Source organism: Lepidochelys kempii, chromosome 16, assembly GCF_965140265.1.
Source record: "Lepidochelys kempii isolate rLepKem1 chromosome 16, rLepKem1.hap2, whole genome shotgun sequence".
Taxonomy (NCBI): domain Eukaryota; kingdom Metazoa; phylum Chordata; order Testudines; family Cheloniidae; genus Lepidochelys; species Lepidochelys kempii.
Window position 1 is genome coordinate 29,441,463 of NC_133271.1, and position 22,742 is coordinate 29,464,204.

Consider the following 22,742-nt stretch of genomic DNA (forward strand, 5'->3'; position numbering starts at 1 on the left):
TGCAGGGATCCTGTTCCACAAATCCTACTGAAATCCTTGCAGCAAAATGTTCTGCAAATGCTTAGTTATCCCATTAATAAGAGAACAATTTGGTCATTGTTAAATATAAAATTTAATTTAAAATTGTAACAGTCACTGACCTGACATCCATATTAGGAGGCTAAGGAAATGTCTAAAGCTGTTTTTAGATGTAATGGGGGAGGGGAGAAACAGCTACTTCTCATTTCATTTTTTTCCACCGTGCTTATAATTCAAATTAAGTAATGGATGTTGTGGCTGCTGAGACTGTGGACCAAGTTTCACCTTGAAGTGACACTCACAGTTAACTGATAGGCTAGTAATGGCAAAAGCTGGAACCTGTTTAGATCTTGAGGGCTTGTAGAATTCAAAGCCTTGTGGAACATTTTAGGTGTTATTCTATTCAGGGCAGGGAGTTTTTTCATCCTTAGAAAACAATCTTTCTCAAGAAAAGCCCTTTAGAAGCTGGCCATGAAGGGAGGATTTGAAAGTAGCCTTCAACTACCTGAAGGGGTGTTCCAAAAAGGATGGAGCTAGGCTGTTCTCAGTAGTGGCAGATGACAAAAAAAGGAGTAATGATCTCAAGTTGTGGTGGGGGAGGTCTAGGTTGAATATCAGGGAAAACTATTTCACTAGGAGGGTGGTGAAGCACTGAAATGGATTACCTACGGAGGTGGTGGAATCTCCATCCTTAGAGGTTTTTAAGGCCCAGCTTGAGAAAGCCCTGGCTGGGATGATTTAGCTGGGGTTGGTCCTGCTTTGAGCAGGGGGTTGGACTATGACCTCCTAAGGTTTCTTCCAACACTAATCTTCTATGATTCTATGGTAGAGAAGTTCCAAACATCTCCAGGTCCCTTCACCTGTATAGCAAACCCCTACAAAGATAGGAGTTCAAACGTGAAACCAGGATATGCTCTGAACTATTTGTGGCATGAATGAGAGAACACACACAAAAGTGACTCTGATATCCAGGAGTCTCTCATAGTGCCAGGGATGTAATTTTTGTGTGTCTGTGGAGAGAACAAAACCCTCAAAATAATGCTACTCGAGACCTTCAGTAATTTGCATTTTTAAAGTTTTTAAAGAATTGGTAAAATGAATGCTTGAGCTGATCACCAGTTGCAGAGTAGATAGTATTACGTAAAACAGAGCTGAACATGGCAATTGTGTAGTTTTGCCTTGTGCAATATGTCTTGAAATTCTTGTAGTATATCACAATAATTGTGGTATTGCTTTGTAGCTTTTGAGAAGATAAAATGAATGAGAATGATAGAACAGTAGAGGGATGGTATTAGCTTAATCCATTTTTAAATACATTTATTGTTAAATACAAAAAGTATGAATTCTAATAATTACTGATTTTTTGGGGACTCAGTATCTGACACCTTTAATGTGAATTAAAAGCTCCTGTTGAAATAATAGACATTGATTAAAATATCACCTCTATGAAAGGATATCATAAACCTTGTAAGTGTTATCAGTCGCACAGTAAAACTTCAGCTGTTTTGTAAAAACAGGCCTTTTTAGTCTGTTTTTCAGGATGACTAATTTCAGACTTGTGAAGATATTAGATATATTTCAGGCAATATTTATTATTAATTTATTAATGTGTGTAATTTTAAAGTAATTCAGTGCCAAAATGCATGTTTGTCCCATTAGCACTCAATTAAGGCATCAACAGAAGTTTTCAATATACAATCCATTTGTCGCATTACAATATAAACCAATTTCTATATTTGTTTCTTGTGAACACTGTTGCACTATTTTTGGCCGTATTTTTCAGCAGCCCACTGCATGCCATTTGTGTACAGACTTTCTATAACTTTTGTGAATTGTCTCACCCATAATAACCACTGAACTTTTAACCCTTGTGTGGGAGTCTTTAGGTTTTTGGCAAAGTATTTTGTTACCTCAGTCTTGTATCAAGTTGCTGTATTTCAGCTTGTTACATTGATAATGATTGTTTCACTAATTAAATACCTTAATGTAAAAAAATTGTTTAACAAACAAATGCATTTGGTTGTGAATCTGTCAGATTGTTAACAATACCATGTATTGTCAAGAGTAGATTTGAAGTATACAATGAACTAGAACTTCTCACGTCAAGCACATCAAACTGTGCTTTGTCTGTGATTAAACAATAACATAGTTGGACACTACACTTTATAGTTGCATAAACTACAGTCATTTATAAAGCAGATGTGACAGGATCAAAATGTGTGGCAAAGAACAAGGAAAATCCTTCCAAACTTCCAATCTATGTGAGGTTGTTCTCTCTTTTTTTGTACAATCAGGGCTTTATATAAACAGATCAAATTCTGTAGTCCCTTGTTAAGATCTGTCTGTGCGCAGAAGTAGAGACAAGTCCATGAGTTTGGCAGGGTAGCAAGCCTTGTGGATGGGGGGAAAGTGGTAGACGTGGTATATCTTGACTTCAGTAAGGCTTTTGATGCTGTCATGCATGACCTAGGGAACAACAAGCAACAGTGGTATACAGCTTGATAGTATTCATCACCATATATTTTTGACAGGTTTCCACACCCCATTTAGGGCTTATAAGAACATAAGAATGGCCATACTGGCTCAGACCAAAGGTCCATCTAGCCCAGTATCCTGTCTACCGACAGTGGCCAATGCCAGGTGCCCCAGAGGGAATGAACAGAACAGGGAATCATCAAGTGATCCATCCTCTGTTGCTCATTCCCAGCTTCTGGCAAACAGAGGCTAGGAACACCATTTCTTACCCATCCTGGCTAATAGCCATTAATGGACTTAACCTCCATGAATTTATCCAGTTCTCTTTTAAACCCTGTTATAGTCCTAGCCTTCACAACCTCCTCAGGCAAGGCGTTCCACAGGTTGACTGTGCGCTGAGTGAAGAAGAACTTCCTTTTATTTGTTTTAAACCTGCTACCCATTATTTTCATTTAGTTCTTATATTATGGGTACAAGTAAATAACTTTTCCTTATTCACTTTCTCCACACCACTCATGATTTTATATACCTCTATCATATCCCCCCTTAGTCTCCTCTTTTCAAAGTTGAAAAGTCCTAGCCTCTTTAATCTCTCCTCATATGGGACCCGTTCCAAACCCCTAATCATTTTAGTTGCCCTTTTCTGAACCTTTTCTAATGCCAGTATATCTTTTTTGAGTTGAGGAAACCACATCTGTTCGCAGTATTCAAGATGTGGGCGTACCATGGATTTATATAAGGGCAGTAAGATATTCTCCATCTTATTCTCTATCCCTTTTTTAATGATTCCTAACATCCTGTTTGCTTTTTTGACTGCCGCTGCACACTGCGTGGACATCTTCAGAGAACTATCCACGATGACTCCAAGATCTTTCTCCTGATTAGTTGTAGCTAAATTAGCCCCCATCATATTGTATGTATAGTTGGGGGTTTTTTTTCCAATGTGCATTACTTTACATTTATCCACATTAAATTTCACTGGCCATTTTGTTGCCCAATCACTTAGTTTTGTGAGATCTTTTTGAAGTTCTTCACAGTCTTCTTTGATCTTAACTATCTTGAGCAGTTTAGTATCATCTGCAAACTTTGCCACCTCACTGTTTACCCCTATCTTCAGATCATTTATGAATAAGTTGAACAGGATTGGTCCTAGGACTGACCCTCCTATGTCCTGCCCACCTTCCCCGTTTCCGTTGGTGTCGAGGTTTGGCGCTGTTGGCCATTTAAAAAAAAATGATTTTTTTTTATGTTTGAATAGGGGGAACGTTGCATGCTTGTGCTTTGCTGCATTTGGTTGTTTTTTTATGAGAAAAAGGTTGAAGGAATAGAGTCAGAGCTTAAAGATTAAAAAAAGAAAGCTTTGGTAAGGTTTACAGGAAAAAAGGAAAGAAAGGTTGTTTGGTTAGGTTTAGTAAGGAGACATTATTTTAAAGGCCTAGTTTGGTATATTATTAAAGAATAGAAAGAGAACTTAAAGAAAAATAAAGATTTTTGTTTTTAAAGAAGAGAGGCAAGTTATTAAAGAAAAGAGAGATTTTTGGTGAGGTTGAGTAAAGAGAGGTATTTTTAAAGGACTAGTTTGGTATGTTATTGTAAAGAGGTTAGCCGGGGCTCATCCCTCTCCGGGACAGCGGGGAGCCACACCAGCTCACTACACACTGTTGATGTTTATGGGGAATTAGTTCTGCCACGGGAGTCTGTCTCGGCGGCCCTTGCAGCAACTGAAATAAGCACAATGAGCCCAGGCCCTGGGCAACAATGAGTCAGGCGCTCAGGCCCTCAGGTAGGGGCTGAGCAGTAGCAGTACAATAGTAGCAATAAGCCCAGGCCCCAAAGGGCCTGGAAGAGGGGGAGACTGCCACCCATGAGTTGGGTGGCGGGGGGGGACGCAGCCCCTCCCACTGCACTGCATCCCAGCCCGGGGCCCTAGCAGCGGCAGAAGACCCGCTGCTGGGTCAGTGGGGATCCTGGCCACAACACACTGACATGGGCTCTGGCAGTGTTGCAGCCAGACTAGGGTCAGCTGCCCCCGGGCTATTTCCAGACTCCCCCTCGGGTGGTACCTGGGTCACAGTGGTGTCCTCCAGGGGCTCCAGCACCATGGGTTCCTCGGGGCAGGTAGGTGATTAGAGGCAGACCCAGCAACTCCTCCGGGTAGCTGGCGTGGGGCAGGCCTGGCAACTCCTCCAGGTAGCAGGCGTGGGGCAGGCCCAGCAACCCCTCTGGGTAGCGGGCGCGGGACAGGTCGGAGGCGTCTGGCCTCCCCAGCAGCTCTCTCCCTAGTGAGTTCTGAGGTCGAGCCTTTATACTTCGGGGGCGCCGCCTGACCCTCTGGGGGTGGGCTCAGAGCCCTAGCTCTGCCCACTCCGGTGTCCAGAAGGGCTCGTCCCTCTCCGGGGCGGCAGGGAGCCACACCGGCTCACTATAGTTATTAAAGAATAAAAAATTTTGAGATAAATGTAACAGGTGTATTAAATGTAAGGGTAGGTTAAGAAAAATCAAGGACCAAAATGGACAACGTGTAGAATCAAGCACGTGGGTTTATTACACACAGCGCTGGTGGAGTGTTACTTTGCTTATTAGGCTCAGAGACACTGCCAAACAATTGATTACAGTGGATTATATGGATTTTCCATGGGCGGAGGGAAATCCAAACACCTGGATAGGTCTAGCAGGAAGACAAGATAAGCACAGTAGCCAATAGTCAAAGATTACATAATGTCTCCGCCCATGGTTTTAGGTTAACAAGTAACATACAATTAGTACTTTAAACAATGTATAAAATGTATATGTTTAATTCTGATTTGGGATTTATAGGAATGAAGTAGCTCCATTGATTGTTTACAGGTACATACTTGGGGGTTAAAACAAGAAAACAGTGAAAAGTATATGGCAATAGAAATTTTTTTTAGTTGTTTATTTGTGTTTTTAAGGCAGGCACTGGTAGTGGCTTGGAGAAGGGGTGTACATTTGTGAGAGGGAGGATGTTATATCTCATACTGACATGTTTGAACCTCTTCCATAAACTCAACGTTGGTGTGTGGGAAGGTACCCCTTTCTACAGAAAAGGGCCCCTTTCATTCCTTTGGTCTGTTTGCAGCTTTTAGATAAAGCTACCAATTATGATTCCCCACCTGGCATTTTGCTGACCAAGCTTATCTTAGCAAAAACCAAGGTTGTTTTTTGTTTGTTTTTCTTTCTTAGCTAATATTGTTCACTGTTTGCTAGGCCTCTGGCCTCTTAACCAAATTCTGGACTTTAGGCCTGTAAAAAGAGCTGACACAGTTTATATATCAGGTTGTTACTTAATAGCATATGGATTTCGGCCCTTCAAAAGAGTATCTAAAAAGAGGTAAATAAAAGAAACATATAAAGGAAACTGTTTAGTAAGCACATGGTAAAAATATAAAGGTTGGTTAAGAAAGAAACATTTAAAATGTTAAATATAAGGGTAGGTTAAGAAAAGAGCATTTCAAAACATTAAATAATATTGAAAAATAGGTTTAAAAAGAACACACATTGCAAAAAAGGGCATTTACTAAAGCAGAAACTGTTTAGTAAGCAATATTAAAAAGTATAAAGAGAGGTTAATAGAAAAGCATTTAAACTATTAAATACAAGGATAGGTTAAGTAAAGAGCATTTAAAAAGAGTTAAATAAGAGAAACATATAAAGATAGGTTAAAAGAGAGAACAGGAAAGGGAAAAGAAAGCCCCTTTGCAAAGGGCAAAAATAGTCAGCACGTGGTTGAGTCAGAGAGAGATCTTACCCTTCTAAGTGTTTCTGTGGAAAGAGACAACTTCCCAGGTTCACAGCCCCTCAGGCTTGTTATCACCGCCTTTGGGTCAGCCCAATCAGATGTTGTTCTACAGCAGTGTCATAGAATTCATTTTCCTGAACCAATCCTATAGTCCCAAAATTTGTAAACAAGAGCCATCTCCGCCCCCACTTTAACTGCCTTATTCTTATCTAAAAAAACAGACCTCAAGCACTTTTTCCACCATGTAGCCCCTTTTACATAGGGGCTTTAATAAAAGTTAAAACCATAAGCCCTTAGTAACAAACAATTTTTAAAAGTTTTCCCCTACGTTTTAGACTATTATTGGTTATTTTTTCGTGAGGACAATTTGAAGCTGCAGCAAAACCCCTGTCAGCAAAAACAGCATCTGTGAGTCAGTGGATCAGAGATAAGAAGGCTGCTTCATCCCCAAACTTTTTAACAAATGTAAGTAAAAGTTATATTAAGTCTTGTAAAGGGATAAACACCTTAAAAGACAAACCTATATAAAGACACATCCCTTTATTTACAGGTGTGTTTCAATAAAATAGAGCATGCAGAAACACCCCAGGTTTAAAACCATAGGACCTTACTAACAGCCAGTTTATATTACCCTTATTCTGTAAACCAATGGATCAGAGAGAAGTTTGTTTCTTCCCCCACTTTTTAACAAACGCAAGTGAAAGTTATATTAAGTTTTGTAAAGGAATAAACACTTTAAAAGACAAGCCTCTCTGAAGACATATTTCTTTATTTAGCACTTTTACATATGTGTTTCAATAAAAAATTAGCATGCAGAAACATCACAGGGTTAAAAACACAGAGAACCTGTTTATAAAAGTAATGTATAGTGATAAAAAAAGTTTTCCCCTATGTTTGACTAACATTGATCATTTTTAGTAAGAACAATTTGAATCAGCATGCTTTATCAACAAAGCCATTGTCAGCAAAAACAGCATCTGTGAGACAGCGGATCAAGGCCAGAACATAACAAGAAAGCCCTAGACCTGCTTTTAAAACAAAATTATACCAAATACTTGTTGAAATAAACATTTCCTTTTGTTATCTGAAGAAGACATTGCTTTGTAACTAATCTTATTAACAATGTAAAATAAAAAAACAAATTAACTCAGGGTTAAAACCACAGCCAGTTAGTTTATAAAAGTAATTTGGTAAAGTTTTTAACAAATAGAGGTGAAAGGCTTGTAAAGGAATAATCACTTGAAAAGACAAGCCTATATGAAGACAGAGCCCTTCATTTAACATTTTTACATGTGTGTTTCAATTAAAAAAAGAAAAAGCACGCAGAAAACACCCCAGAGTGAAAACCACAGAACCTTAGTAACAGGTTCTCTCTGTAATCCCATGGATCAGAGAGAAGTTTGTTTTCCTCCCCACTTTTTAACAAATCCATGCGAAAGTTATATTAAGCTTCCATTTTTTTAGGACTTTTAGATTTAAGTATGAATTTTTCTGTTGCATTATCAGAATATTTTTGTTTTTAAATGTTTGCAACGCGTGTGCTGAGACACAGGTACAAGCGCCTGTGTTTGTTTTGGGTCCAGAGATTTTATTAAAATAATACAGCACAGGCTGGAGCTGTGGCTTTCTCTACATTTAAAAAACAGATAAGACTAATTAGGCTGGCCAGTGATCCATGCACTATAGTCTGCCTTAGCAAGGCTCTAGGGGTCACCCCTCCAGTTTGCTTCTTTCCTAACTTTTTAAATACTGTTAAAGTTTTAACAAATGGTGAGATTGCATTGAAAGATACTTTGTGAATGTTATAACAAGTATTTTATTCCATTTACTGATTGTAAAAGACAAAAACCATCGCTTTGTGACCAAATGAAGCTGAGAGATAGCCTATGTGACGAACATCCCCACCCCTCAACTTTTCCCCCATAATTTTAACACTTGCTAAACATGCCGTGTTTCATTATATAAAGGGTTTTTTTTAACATTTAGCATGAAAATACAGCACTGACTGAGATGTAACATAACATGACCTTTTTAGGATATTCTGTATGCAGTGAGGCCTATTTGAAGCATTATGTTTGTTTTTTTAAAAGTTTAACATGAAAAAGCAGTATTGACTGAGCTGTAACAAAACAAGGCCCCTCTTAGGGATATTTTGTAGATGTTTAGTGAACTAAAAAGGCTTAAGATACTAGCCTATCCTTTTAAAAATAGTGTTTTTAAAGTACCAAAACAGCAACTGGGTAAGAATATGAAAACTGGCAATTGAGGGGAGTTTACATGTGTTTTAATAAAAAACAAAATTAACCAAAAAAATTGCTTTTTAAAGTTTGGATTTATACAAAAAACACAAGAAAAAATTAGCTTATGTAAAAAAAAGTTTGCTGTTTTTCACCAGAGATAAGGAGTCTTCCTCCCCCCCACCCACTCCCCCACTTTTCTTCTTTTCTAATGTTTTTTAAAATCTAAACTGAGGACAAACAAATTTTAAAAAAAGCCACAGCCACAGAGATCAGGCCATGGGGGTAAGAAAGCTGTCCTGAGTTTTAGGGGGGAATGCTGATAACTCTTTTAGTGAAACTGTTTTGTAAGCAGCCATTCTGTGTTAGTTGTTATGCTTTAGGACGGGCAAGCGTTTGTCATTTGGAAGCACTTTCCTACTTTATGAGGTATTATCTCCCCCATCCTACGGCCTATCAGAAATATTAACAAAAACAAACTTAAAGATACTTTGTAACAATGCCTGCAAAGCAACAATTATGTCCATGAACTCTGACCCCACCTCCTAGCTAAGGCTTGGGAGTCACCTACTTGGAATTGACATGAGAAAGCTCTCGAAGAAGAAAAAATGGTTACCTACCTCTACCTGTTATTCGAGATGTGTTGCTCATGTCCATTCCCAGACCCACCCGCCTTCCCCTCATCAGAGTAATCTGGCAAGAAGGAACTGGAGAGGCAGCGAGTCGGCAGGGTCCTATATGCAGTGCCATGAAGGCGCGATTCTAGGGGGTGCCTGAGCCGACCCGACAGGTACCACTAGGGAGAAAGCCTTCCGGCAACTGCGCATGCGGCGAGCGCACACGTACTTGGAATGGACATGAGCAACACATCTCAAAGAATAACAGTTACAAGCGGTAGGTGACCATTTTTTGTGATAGCACCCAAACACAGAAAGAGAGTCTCTCTGTACAGTCACACACAAAAAAGTGTACAAAGGCAGACCCAGGTTGAGGATACAGCTAGATCCTCAGGCTGTACAAGCAAAGTGATGGGGATGGAGATAGATTAGTAATTGCATGTTTGCTGTTGAGGTTTTTTTATATTTAAGCTAATCACATGAAGTTCCCCTTCCTATTCTCCACCATTCAATACATCCTCACATAATTTACATTTTAAAAAAAAGAATAAATAAGCAGAAGGCTTAGTCATCTAGTTTCTTGTAAGTGTTGTGAAAGAAATAGGTCTTCAGGATAGATATGAGTTAATTATGTTTGGGTTAAAAGTAGTTCCTCTGTAAATTTTAAATTTGCTGGATTTAAATACTCACATGACTGGAGTACTGTCATGGATGGATATAAGCTGTTCAGGAAGGGCAGAAAAGGTGGGGGAGTTGCACTGTATGTAAGGGAGCAGTCTGACTGCTCAGAGCTCAAGTATGGAACTGCAGAAAAACCTGAGAGTCTCTGGATTAAGTTTAGAAGTGTGAGCAACAAGGGTGATGTCGTGGTGGGAGTCTACTATAGACCACCAGACCAGGGGGATGAGGTGGACGAGGCTTTCTTCCGGCAACTCGCAGAAGTTACTAGATCGCAGGCCCTGGTTCTCATGGGAGACTTCAATCACCCTGATATCTGCTGGGAGAGCAATACAGCGGTGCACAGGCAATCCAGGATGTTTTTGGAAAATGTAGGGGACAATTTTCTGGTGCAGTGCTAGAGGAACCAACTAGGGGCAGAGCTCTTCTTGACCTGCTGCTCACAAACTGGGAAGAATTAGTAGGGGAAGCAAAAGTGGATGGGAACCTGGGAGGCAGTGACCATGAAATGGTCGAGTTCAGGATCCTGACACAAGGAAGAAAGGAGAGCAGCAGAATATAGACCCTGGACTTCAGAAAAGCAGACTTTGACTCCCTCAAAGAACTGATGGGCAGGATCCCCTGGGAGAATAACATGAGGGGGAAAGGAGTCCAGGAGAGCTGGCTGTATTTTAAAGAATCCTTATTGAGGTTACAGGGACAAACCATCCCGATGTGTAGAAAGAATAGTAAATACAGCAGGCGACCAGCTCGGCTTAACAGTGAAATCCTTGCTGATCTTAAACACAAAAAAGAAGCTTACAAGAAGTGGAAGATTGGACAAATGACCAGGGATGAGTATAAAAATATTGCTTGGGCTTGCAGGAGTGAAATCAGGAAGGCCAAATCACACCTGGAGTTGCAGCTAGCAAGAGATGTTAAGAGTAACAAGAAGGGTTTCTTCAGGTATGTTAGCAACAAGAAGAAAGTCAAGGAAAGTGTGGGTCCCTTACTGAATGAGGGAGGCAACCTCGTGACAGAGGGTGTGGAAAAAGCTAATGTATTCAATGCTTTTTTTGCCTCTGTCTTAGAATCATAGAATATCAGGGTTGGAAGGGACCTCAGGAGGTCATCTAGTCTAACCCCCTGCTCAAAGCAGGACCAATCCCCAACTAAATCATCCCAGCCAGGGCTTTGTGAAGCCTGACCTTAAAAACTTCTAGGGAAGGAGATTCCACCACCTCCCTAGGTAACGCATTCCAGTGTTTCACCACCCTCGTAGTGAAAAAGTTTTTCCTAATATCCAACCTAAATCTCCCCCACTGCAACTTGAGACCATTACTCCTTGTCCTGTCATCTTCTACCACTGAGAACAGTCTAGAACCATCCTCTTGGGAACCACCTCTCAGGTAGTTGAAAGCAGCTATCAAATCCTCCCTCATTCTTCTCTTCCGCAGACTAAACAATCCGAGTTCCCTCAGCCTCTCCTCATAAGTCATGTGTTCCAGACCCCTAATCATTTTTGTTGCCCTTCGCTGGACTCTCTCCAATTTTTCTACATCCTTCTTGTAGTGTGGGGCCCAAAACTGGACACAGTACTCCAGATGAGGCCTCACCAATGTCGAATAGAGGGGAACGATCACATCCCTCGATCTGCTGGCTATGCCCCTACTTACATATCCCAAAATGCCATTGGCCTTCTTGGGAACAAGGGCACACTGTTGACTTCTTGTCCACTGTCACCCCCTAGGTCCTTTTTCGCAGAACTGCTGCCTAGCCATTCGGTCCCTAGTCTATAGCGGTGCATTGGATTCTTCCGTCCTAAGTGCAGGATCCTGCACTTATCCTTGTTGAACCTCATCAGATTTCTTTTGGCCCAATCCTCCAATTTGTCTAGGTCCCCCTGTATCCTATCCCTACCCTCCAGTGTATCTACCACTCCTCCCAGTTTAGTGTCATCTGCAAACTTGCTGAGGGTGCAATCCACACCATCCTCCAGATCATTTCTGAAGATATTGAACAAAACCGGCCCCAGGACCGACCCCTGGGGCACTCCACTTGATACAGGCTGCCAACTAGACATGGAGCCATTGATCACTACCCGTTGAGCCCGACAATCTAGCCAGCTTTCTATCCACCTTATAGTCCATTCATCCAGCCCATACTTCTTTAACTTGCTGGCAAGAATACTGTGGGAGACCGTGTCAAAAGGTTTGCTAAAGTCAAGGAACAACATGTCCACTGCTTTCCCTTCATCCACAGAGCCGGTTATCTCATCATAGAAGGCAATTAGATTAATCAGGCATGACTTGCCCTTGTTGAATCCATGCTGACTGTTCCTGATCACTTTCCTCTCCTCTTCAGAATTGATTCTTTGAGGACCTGCTCCATGATTTTTCCAGGGACTGAGGTGAGGCTGACTGGCCTGTAGTTCCCCGGATCCTCCTTCTTCCCTTTTTTAAAGATAGGCACTACATTAGCCTTTTTCCAGTCATCTGGGACCTCCCCCGATCGCCATGAGTTTTCAAAGATAATGGCCAATGGCCCTGCAATCACATCCGCCAACTCCTTTAGCACTCTCGAATGCAACGCATCCGGCCCCATGGACTTCTGCTTGTCCAGCTTTTCTAAATAGTCCTGAACCACTTCTTTCTCCACAGAGGGCTGGTCACCTCCTCCTCATGCTTTTCTGCCCAGTGCAGTAGTCTGGGAGCTGACCTTGTTTGTGAAAATACTAAACTTTTGGATGATACTAAACTTTGCGGATGATACTAAACTAGGAGGAGTGGTAGATACGGTGGCAGGTAGGGATAGGATACAGAGGGACCTAGACAAATTGGAGGATTGGGCCAAAAGAAATCTGATGAGGTTCAACAAGGATAAGTGCAGGGTCCTGCACTTAGGACGGAAGAATCCAATGCACCGCTATAGACTAGGGACCGAATGGCTCAGCAGCAGTTCTGCAGAAAAAGACCTAGGGGTTACAGTGGACGAGAAGTTGGATATGAGTCAACAGTGTGCCCTTGTTGCCAAGAAGGCCAATGGCATTTTGGGATGTATAAGTAGGGGCATTGCCAGCAGATCGAGGGACGTGATCGTTCCCCTCTATTCGACATTGATGAGGCCTCATCTGTAGTACTGTGTCCAGTTTTGGGCCCCACACTACAAGAAGGATGTGGAAAAATTGGAAAGAGTCCAGCGGAGGGCAACAAAAATGATTAGGGGACTGGAACACATGACTTATGAGGAGAGGCTGAGGGAACTGGGGATGTTTAGTCTTCAGGAGAGAAGAATGAAGGGGGATTTGATAGCTGCTTTCAACTACCTGAAAGGGGGTTCCAAAGAGGATGGCTCTAGACTTTTCTCAGTGGTAGCAGATGACAGAACAAGGAGTAATGGTCTCAAGTTGCAGTGGGGGAGATTTAGGTTGGATAGTAGGAAAAACTTTTTCACTACGAGGGTGGTGAAACACTGGAATGCGTTACCTAGGGAGGTGGTGGAATCTCCTTCCCTAGAAGTTTTTAAGGTCAGGCTTCACAAAGCCCTGGCTGGGATGATTTTGTTGGGGATTGGTCCTGCTTTGAGCAGGGGGTTAGACTAGATGACCTCCTGAGGTCCCTTCCAACCCTGATATTCTATGAATGTCAGGATTACCCCTTATTTTTTAATGTGGGAAAGTGTAATTTTACCTGATTTTGCCTTTTCTTCTCCAATCAGTCTGCGAGAGAGCTATACTCTAAGGTAAATAGTCTCAGGCAGCCTCTCCAGGCTTCAGAGTAACAGCCGTGTTAGTCTGTATTCGCAAAAAGAAAAGGAGTACTTGTGGCACCTTAGAGACTAACCAATTTATTTGAGCATGAGCTTTCGTGAGCTACAGCTCACTTCATCGGACACATCCGATGAAGTGAGCTGTAGCTCACGTTGGTTAGTCTCTAAGGTGCCACAAGTACTCCTTTTCTTTTAGCCAAGGAGAAGGCAACTCAAGCTGGGGAGGGGGCTCAGAATCCACCAGAAGGGGCAGTTGGAAAAAAGCTGCTAGAGAAGGAGAAGAATAGAGATGCTGAGCTACGGATGAAATGGGACCCAGGTAGGAGATGAGGTGATAACAGGAGAATAAAAGTAGTGGACTGGGAAGTGAGGAGGAAAGAAGGAAAAAAGAAAAAGTTTCCGGTCAGGACAAGTAGGGAAAAAAAATGCTCGCTATGTGAGCCAATGCTATTAGAGGTTCCCCCCATCCCCCAACTCCTCATTGGACACAGGAAGAGCTGTGGGAAACACCAGAAGGGAAGGTCTAATTTGGAAAGGGATCTGGCCAGTCCCAGGCCCACTAGGTGGGACACAGAGACTGTGGGGATTGTTCTCCGTTTCCCCCATGCTGGCCAGTGATGAGGTTAGCTGAGTGGACGGCAGGTTTGAGCCTCCAGCAGAAGCAGCCAAACTGAGGGTTGCCGTGAACCTCTGAAGCAAGCAAATCCTCCAAAAAGCACAGGACCCACCAAGGCAGAGGAGGAACTTTGTCACCATACCTAAAAAATTTCTCACTAGGGATCCAACCCTCTGGAGATATAACTTGTCTTTGATTAAGAATGTTAACAAAGTGCTAAAAAAAAACAGTACTTCAAATGGACTATGAAAAATATATTGCAGGTGTTCTCAGAAGCCATTGGAAACACCTTTAAAGGGACAGTTACAGACATTCCTAAGGCCCCCATTTGTAAAAGGGCAAACGAGTTTATTAGTAATTTTCAGCATTGAAAACAAGACCTGGAAAAGCAATCCTACTCATGGTAAAAACTACTGTAAATTAAAAGCATAAGTGAGCCATGATGTGATGCAAGTATGTTAAGAATGGTGGCATGATATTGTTAAATGTGTGTGTCTCTCTCTTGCTCTAGTCCCATCATTTTTTTTCTAAAGAAGCTGAAAATACATTGTACATAATCTCAGCCATTTTCCTTATATTTATGGAAACACAACTTGTTTATGTAATTTATTTAGGGATCAGAGTATTGCTCTATTTCTAGAAATAAGAAGACAAAGAAAACTCCCAATGTACTTTCCCCAGCATAGCTGTTAAGGGCTCTTCATCATTAAAGGTGGTGGTCTTTAAATAAATATGTTAAATATTTGGTTTTAATATTTTCTTTCTTTAGGCGTTGTAATATGTTATTAGGAAATTTTTGAAATAGAACATAACGAAAAAAGTAATATAACAAAATGACCATTTTGATTTGTGTTGTTTCTAGTCCATCCGTTACTCCAGTGAGTTTGACTGCATGGGTTAATGTAAATTCAGTCTATGAACTTTAAAACCAATTTAGCATTTCTTGTTCAACAAGGAGCATAGAAGGAGGTGGTTTTATTTAGTGTTGTAAGTTTCCCCTTATGCCAGCAGCCATATGATCTCTGAATTGCTAGCTTTGGCAGTTGACATTTCACATTGTCTCACATTTTCAGACAGTCATTGTTATTTTTGTAAGCAACGTGGTGTTTATAAAAATAATGAATTAAAGTTAATAGTCTGTGAATTTAATAAAATTATTAATTTCATAGACGAATACACTCATAAAATAAAGTTTTTTCTCAAAGTTTTTGGAAAATGGTTTTGTTTTGCCCGTGGCTAATTTTCCTATTAATGTTAACTGGATTTGCACTGATGCTGTTCTGTGAGATTATACCCACAACACCTGTTTAATGAGAACTGTGGTTTCTGGAACCCAGTTTATTTCAATCATTTGGGCTAGATTAACAAAGGAATTTAGGCATGTCAATGTTGAGTGTCGCCATCCCTAATTTTTAGGTGCCTAGAAAAATCACTGGAATTCACAAAGCCTAGGTTAGGCATCTTCAAGCCCTGGAATAAATGGGAGGAGAGAGGTGCCTCAGAATGAGATTCACAAAAGCTAGCACAGTAGGCAGCTTCTTGCCTAAACTAGCCAATGGGAGGTGCCAAGCTGAGGGGGGTGGGCTAAGCTCTTGGAGATAGGCACAAAATCTGGGCTGCAGGGATCTCCTGCATCCCATCTCTTGGGATTAGATACCTCCACCATTTGGCAAGAAGCTTGTGCTCTCTTTTTCTGGCCCCATGATTCTTTTATTTACTCCTGGGGGAATTCTGCCCCACTGTGCATGTGCAAAATTTATGACCCCCCCCCCACCAATTTCTTTGCTTCCCCACAGAAAAATGACTTTCTGACAGGGAAGTCACAAGAGCTGTCATTCAACCCTCCCCAGCAGTGTGTTTTGGGTGCCCAGGACAGCCAGCAGAGAGGTAAATCACTGTGGTGCAGGGGACAGTACTGGGGAAGACCTGGCTGATGGCTCCTACCCTGCATCATGCTCAGCTGCTAGTCCCAGCTGGGCTGGGGAGAATGGGACTTCCTCTTCCCTGCATGGCATCTGGGGCCAGGTTAGACCCACCTCCAGATTTCTCCCCCAACTGCAGGAAGCTCTGCAAACTCTCCCCCCATTTCCTGCACCCATTACTCCTCAGCTGAAGGGGGAGGGAACCCGGTACAGGGAGCTGTTCCCCCAACCACCCAACCTGTATGCATCCAGACCCCCTCATACCCAGATCCTCCCACCGAGCCACCCCCCTCCGCACTCAGAACTCCCCTGATGAGCCCCACTACCCCTGCACCTGGACCACCCTGATGAGCCACCCAGATCCCCACCCCACTGAGCCCCAACCAGCTGCACCTGGATCCCAACCTGCCCGCTGAGCTCTATCCACCCAATACCCAGCCTCTCCTGTGCTGAGCCCCAACCACCTTCACCTGGACCGCCCCTGCAGAGTCCCATTACCATTGCACCCAGAACCCCTCAACAAGACCCTGTGCATTCAGATCCCCCCATAGCCGGATTCCCTACTGAGCTGCCCGCACCCAGATTGCCCCACACAGAAGAGTCTCAACCCACACCTGTGTCACACCCCAATGGCCCCCTCCCTCAAGTCCCCTGGGGAGGCAGATCAGTATTGTACGTTGCTAATGCTGTTGCAGGCATTGCAAAGTGTTTTGGGAAGGGTTAAAGGTATAAAAGTAAAATAAAAGGTTCCTTTGCAGGTCTTAGAAGGCCGAGGTGGGAAAGAAAAGGGTTAATTTAAAAATTCAGCTTGGCCTAAAAATAAAAAAGAAAGCGGCGCTGCCCTCAAGGTCAAAAATCAACACAGTCTCTGCCTTGCTCCGCCTGCCGACCACCAAACCCGCAGCTGGCTGTAAAAAATAAAACCAAAAGCAAAGCAAGTTGCAGGACTGAGATTACACAATTGCAAAAGTTGGCTGCCCAGTGAGACTCACCAGTCTGCCTTTGTGACCTTGGAGCTGGTGTGTTTTGAGGGAAGCTGAAGAAGCCACGAAGGCCGGTCTGGACTGGTACACTGAGCATGGGGAACAAAGGTCTCTGAAGGGGATGCCCCCAAGAGACCCCCAGGGCTTAAAAACCCTCCCAAGAGCAGAAACAATTTGGAAACTTTGCAGCGGACCCCCCGAATGACCTGTGCAAAGGACAAACTCCCGTCCATCCCCCACCCCGTTCTGACAGTACAGCTCAGGCCTGGCCAGCCTGGGGTAGCTTGGGTGTGATTATGGAAGTGGGTTACAGCTCGGGCATGAATGCTTTTTCCTTCCTCTACGTGACATAGATGTGATTCCAGCATGCTCTGCTGTTCTTTTATTATTTTCTTAATAAAGCTTTAAAATTTAGTCACATGGTGTGTTCCTGTATCTATCCCCCCCCCCCGGGTATTTCATGTTTGCTCTGTCTGGCACTGTTGGTATTTCATGTTGAGGATTCTATGATTAAAGGTGTGCCCCACCCTCAGTCGTAGCATGACAGAGAACCGGAGGGAGGTTTAGTATTCCTCTCTCCACCCCGGTCGGTGGGGGAAGGGTGCAGGTGGGTCTATCCCTGGGCATAGCAGTACCGGGCAATGGGAGGGGAACTTTGCAATTCTCGCTCCAAGGGAATAATCCTCAGTGCGTACACCCCCAGTCGTAGTATGACTGCGTTGAAGAGGAGACCATAGGGTGTCTCGCTCTAACCGGACAGAGTTGGGGTGTATGTACCCTCGGTGGGGTGTATGTATCCCTCAGTGGGATCAGACAGAGTAATATGGAGGGAGGCTTAGCGTCTCTTCCTCTGGCCCCTCAAAGGGGGGGGAGGGGTGAGCATTGTAAGCCCTGGTGCCGGTCGGTGTAAGCAACGTGCAATTTCAAGTAATTAAAAGATTTTTAAAGTTGTACTAAGGAATTGTCACAACATGTTCAGGAAACAGAAGGGTACAGCTGTAGACTTGGGAGTCCCGCAGTCGTGGGTGATGACATCAATGATGGGGGTCAATGCCGGACGTACAGGCATTAAGGAATGCAGGCAAGGTAGCCCAGCTGCCCGGTCAGGAGGCAGGTGAGCCTGATGCCCGAGCCATGGAGGAGGCAGCAAAGAGGGATGGGACCCTGCTGCCTCTTTCAAAGGAAGGTGAAGACCTCTCCCGGCTTGAGAAGGCTCTCACCAAGGTTCTGTGGCGGAGCTTCAGAAAAGAGTGCAGACTTGGCAGGATTTGTTAGACCTATATGCCAAGTATAAAAAGCAGAAGGGTAAAAACCTAGGGGCAGCTGTGGAATTAATTTAAACTGCAGCAGCCATGTGGTATCAAATGTTGTTGGGACAGCAAGCGGAGCTGGGGAGAAGGGAGGTGTGTTACAGCTAATGGAAATTGAGCAACTGAAAGCACAAATCACGTACCAGGCGGCAACCCAAGTCTACACCCAGAATAAGCTGCAAGCCTTGAGACAGGACTTCCAGGGGAAAAAAGCAGAACGCACCTGCCTGGGAGCACTGGCTAAGCAAGTACCAGTCCTTCAAGGACTTGTCAAAGATCTAACCATTCGTGCTCAGCATATGCCCCAACGGCAGTGTGCGCGCCATGAAAAGAAAATTGAGCAGTTAAAATGTCAGTTGGCCGTGCGTTCGGTCCAGGTGGCAAGCCTCACAGGGGATGATTTGGGTAACCCTGGTGAGGGCTTTGATTTCCCGCTGTGCAAAGATCCCCAAGGGTGGTTGAATGTTTGTTGCACCCCCCCCATAGCGGCCCTCATTAAGACCGAGGAGAGGTCCAGCGCATAAAGGAAAAATAAGGTTGTATGTACAGCATCCCCACTACAAGAAAAGCACCCCGTGGGGTAATTGTAAAGAGGAAAGGGACCAGGAGGGGTGGCAGCTAATTAAGGAGCCCACCCTCCTTGCTAAATTAGTAATGGAACGAAGCCTGTGCCCATGGAAAGAAACTGTTCAATGAGAAAAACAGGTTCAGGCGCAAACAAGCAGCAAATAAAAAAATTAAAAAACAGGTTAAAAATCTTAAAAAATAAAAAAAACCTAGTAAGTACAGGTATAAAAAAATTCAAATCCCTAAAATAGTACTTAAAATAATAAAATCTGAGTTAATGAAGGTGTCATTTTAAAAAATAAGCAAATAATTTTTAAAAAAGTAAAAAGTTAACTCTGCAAAGGCTAAAAAAAATTAATCAGTTAAACGCTGTAAAAATATTTTTAAAAAAATTTCTTGGTTTCTTTGCAGCTATTCTGAAGGAAAATGGGCCCTTTTCCAAAGGAAGGTCTGTAAACAATCCAGGTAAAAAAGACTGTTCAATTAAAATCATTTGACTATAAACAAGTTAGTCAAATTTGCTAAAAAAAGCACTCTTGGGGTTTTAAAATACATTGGTGTTGTTTTAAATAATACCACTAAAATCCATTTGAATCTTCCATTCAAAGTTGCAAAACCAAGTAATACTTTTGCCAGACACAGGTAACTAGTGTTGTTTAACTTTGGTATTTAGCATTCAAACCTTAAGGTAACTCAATGCTTTATAAAATTTAAACTGTTTAAAATAAAAACCAAAGTCATGGCTGCAGCAGGGCAAGCAAAACCAAAACATTTTAAAAAAAATTTAATCTGTTTTTTAATAACAAAATAGCAAATAAAAGCTGTAGTAAAAGAGAGGAAGACCGTGCCCCACACTAAGCCTTAAAATAGCTCTGTGTAATCAAACTATCACTTTGCCAAAGGGAGCCACAATAGGTTGTGTTTTTGTCTTCAAGTCGCTGTGTGTTTTAAAAGCAAAAATTAAAAATAAAAAATATTCAAAACTCTGCTAAAAATTAAATGTGTTCCTTTTAAGACAGAGTCTCTGAGCTGCTAATGGCTTTAAATCCAAAAGCAAACCAAAAAGCATCTGTGTTAATGCAAATTACCTAACTAATAAAGGTAAAAGTCATGGAAATCTGGCCTGCCTATAAACAATCACAGGAAAATGTGAGGGTAACTCTTCTGTTTTGCCTGCAATCAGCAAAAATATTTATAAAAAAAATAAAATTTAAGCAATAATCTGCCACCCCTAAAGGGGTAAAAACATGTTCTTTTGTCTTTCAAAAAAAACAAACAAAGCTGACACCAGCTGAAAAGCAACCCAAAATACCAGGAATCTACTGTCACAATAGAAATTGTGTTTTGTGTTACCTTGTGTTGTTTGTCTTGTTGCTAAGCACTGTTGTGTACCAAATGCTGCAGGAAAACCTCCTCAAGTAGCAGACACCATATTACAAAAAAATAATTTTAAAGCAAAAATTATAAATACAGTAAACCTACAAATAATTAAAAATAAATTAAGCTCTTTGTCACAGCTACAAAACAGCCTAATACAAAAACAAATACAAATAAAAAAAATACATACTGCTATAGCTATAAAATGTAATAAAATGCAGATACTTGCTTTGTTCACCTTAAAACACAAAATGTTTTAGGGTAATATCAAAAAACACTAAGGTTTTAATACACTTGCTAAAGCAAAAAAAGAATCACTGTTTAATACTTATCAATACAAATAAATGCAGTACATTTTTAGTATAGTAAGGCCAGACCTTTTCATGGGGGGAATTGTTATTAAAATCGCATACCAACAGGCTCTGAAGGCAAAAATATAAAAAGTTAGCCCACTACCCATAGTGAACATGGAATCCTTTTGGCTACCCCAGACCACAAGCCAATGGACTGGGGAGGGAGGGAAGCTATTGAACACCAGAGGTTGTACCAAGTGGACTCCTCAAAAGTGGGTGTGCTTATCCTTGCCTGTTGCTCCAAAGCTCTGTAGGAAAGACATTTCCCTAAAATCTTGTATCTAAAATAAATTAAATAATAAGACCAAAGTACTGTATAATGGGCAATGTGTATATGTCAATTCCTAAAAAAAAAAAAAATTTTTAAATAAAAATGTTAGCAACCCACCAGTAAGCAAATGTAATGTAAATATTGTGTTTACCAATAATCACATTTACTGTTTGCCAGAACCAAAATGTCTCAGCTTTGCCCAGTTAAAAAAAAAGCTGTGTAAAACCCGTGAAGCCGTAAAGACCACTTTAGATAAGGAAAAGGCCAAGCATAAGGGGATTGTCAGTAATGACATCTGACCATGGCAACTTGAAGACAAGGTAATGTTCCAAAGCTGGGGAAGGTGGCCCACACTCTGAATGCCAAGTGGGTGGGTCTGTACTCCATTGTAAATCGCATCGCCCCGCTAGTGTACAAGCACCAGCTACCCGGTAAATTAGTAACAAAAATCTGTCACACCTGGATCCCCCCATACTATGCTCCTCCACACTTGGATCTTGCCTTGCTGAGCCTGCCTGCCCACACTTGGTACACCTGGCATGGAGGGGCAGGACCCTGGAGTGTTTCTGGGACAGGCCCAGTCCTTGTGCTGTGTCAGGGTTGGGTGCAACCGCACCACTGAGTCCGTGTCCTGGGGGGAGCTGCACAGTGATCTCCAACCACTGTGCAGACAGTGTCCTGTGCTCCCCAGTGCCATGCTGGAGCCTCCACATTTATTTGACAAATATAATTTGTAGAATTTTAAAATATTGTGTGCAGACTTTTTAATTTTTTGGCACAGAATGCCTTCTGGAGTATTTCATTATTTATTCACACTGGAACAGAGTCAATAGAAGAAACTGAGGGAGCCCCATATTAGAATGTCTCATAACCCAGTGGCTAAGGCACTCACTTGAGAGGTGACAAGTCCCTTCTCCCTCTCAGGGGGAGAGTTGAACTAGATGTCTCCCACATCCCAGGTGAGTATCCTAACCACTAGGGTTAAAAGTCATGAGAGAGGTGGTCTTGCTCTCCCCTGCAATGTTCTGTGTATGCTTGCCTATAGGGGCACAATGTGGTAGGCATGCTCAGAACTTCTTCAGGCAAGTTAGACAGAGGAATGCTTTTATCTTTCCCCATGTGTATCATTTTGGGGCTTAGGCATCTGGATGCCTGTCATGTGGCTGCGATGCACAGCCAGCCAGCACAGAGCCAGAAATGTAGTTGCCTAGGGAACTTTTATTGCAAACACTTAGGTGCCAAGCGAGTTTAGGCATCTGTAGGGCTCAGGGGCAGCTGAGTAGGTAGGCTGTGAATCCCAATGGAGTGTGTGTTTTGGATTTAGGCACCTAAAGTCCCAATTAGGCACTTAAGTCCTTTTGTGAATCTGGCCCTCTTTTTCACTAGTTTATAGACTGCCAGAGTATTTTTGTTTCTACTCAGTCAAAAAATGTCTCTGGCATTTTCATTTAAATCTTCAGAAAACTATCACTATGTTGACCGGTTTGTTTCCATTAACTTTTTAGGATATATATTCAAAAAAATCTCATGGAAATAGTACTAAATAAATTCAACATTTATTCACAAAAGCTTATAAATAACTAATTCACATGTATAAAATTCTCATCAGAATCAGCAGGACAAACATAACTGGACTTGTGTTGCCAGGTCAAATATTTAAGTTACAGATATATTCTGTAGGGCTTAACCTGGCTGAAATGTAGCTATGTTTTGCAAGTCTTGCAATGTCAATCCCTGATTTCAGTAACTAAAGTTATTTTTCTACCTCACTTTCTATTGCATTTCCTTTTAAAAGCCATTTTAGAAATCCT

General features: G+C 42.1%; 2 long non-coding RNA genes across 3 annotated transcripts; one reads left to right on the forward strand and one right to left on the reverse strand.

The window, feature by feature from the left end:
* Nucleotides 1-1,309: 1,309 nt before the first annotated feature.
* On the reverse strand, nucleotides 1,310-6,413 carry LOC140899441 (uncharacterized). The gene is made up of 3 exons (XR_012155324.1): nucleotides 6,263-6,413; nucleotides 4,557-4,915; nucleotides 1,310-2,484 (listed from the first exon to the last, which is right to left on the reverse strand). It is a non-coding gene; the product is annotated as an uncharacterized lncRNA (long non-coding RNA).
* Nucleotides 4,583-22,671, forward strand: LOC140899443 (uncharacterized). Of its 2 annotated transcripts, none has more exons than XR_012155327.1 (3): nucleotides 4,583-6,718; nucleotides 15,945-16,035; nucleotides 19,342-22,671. It is a non-coding gene; the product is annotated as an uncharacterized lncRNA (long non-coding RNA). The 2 variants fall into 2 exon arrangements; XR_012155328.1 differs by lacking the exon at nucleotides 19,342-22,671 and adding an exon at nucleotides 16,829-19,335.
* The last annotated feature ends 71 nt before the right edge of the window (nucleotides 22,672-22,742 follow it).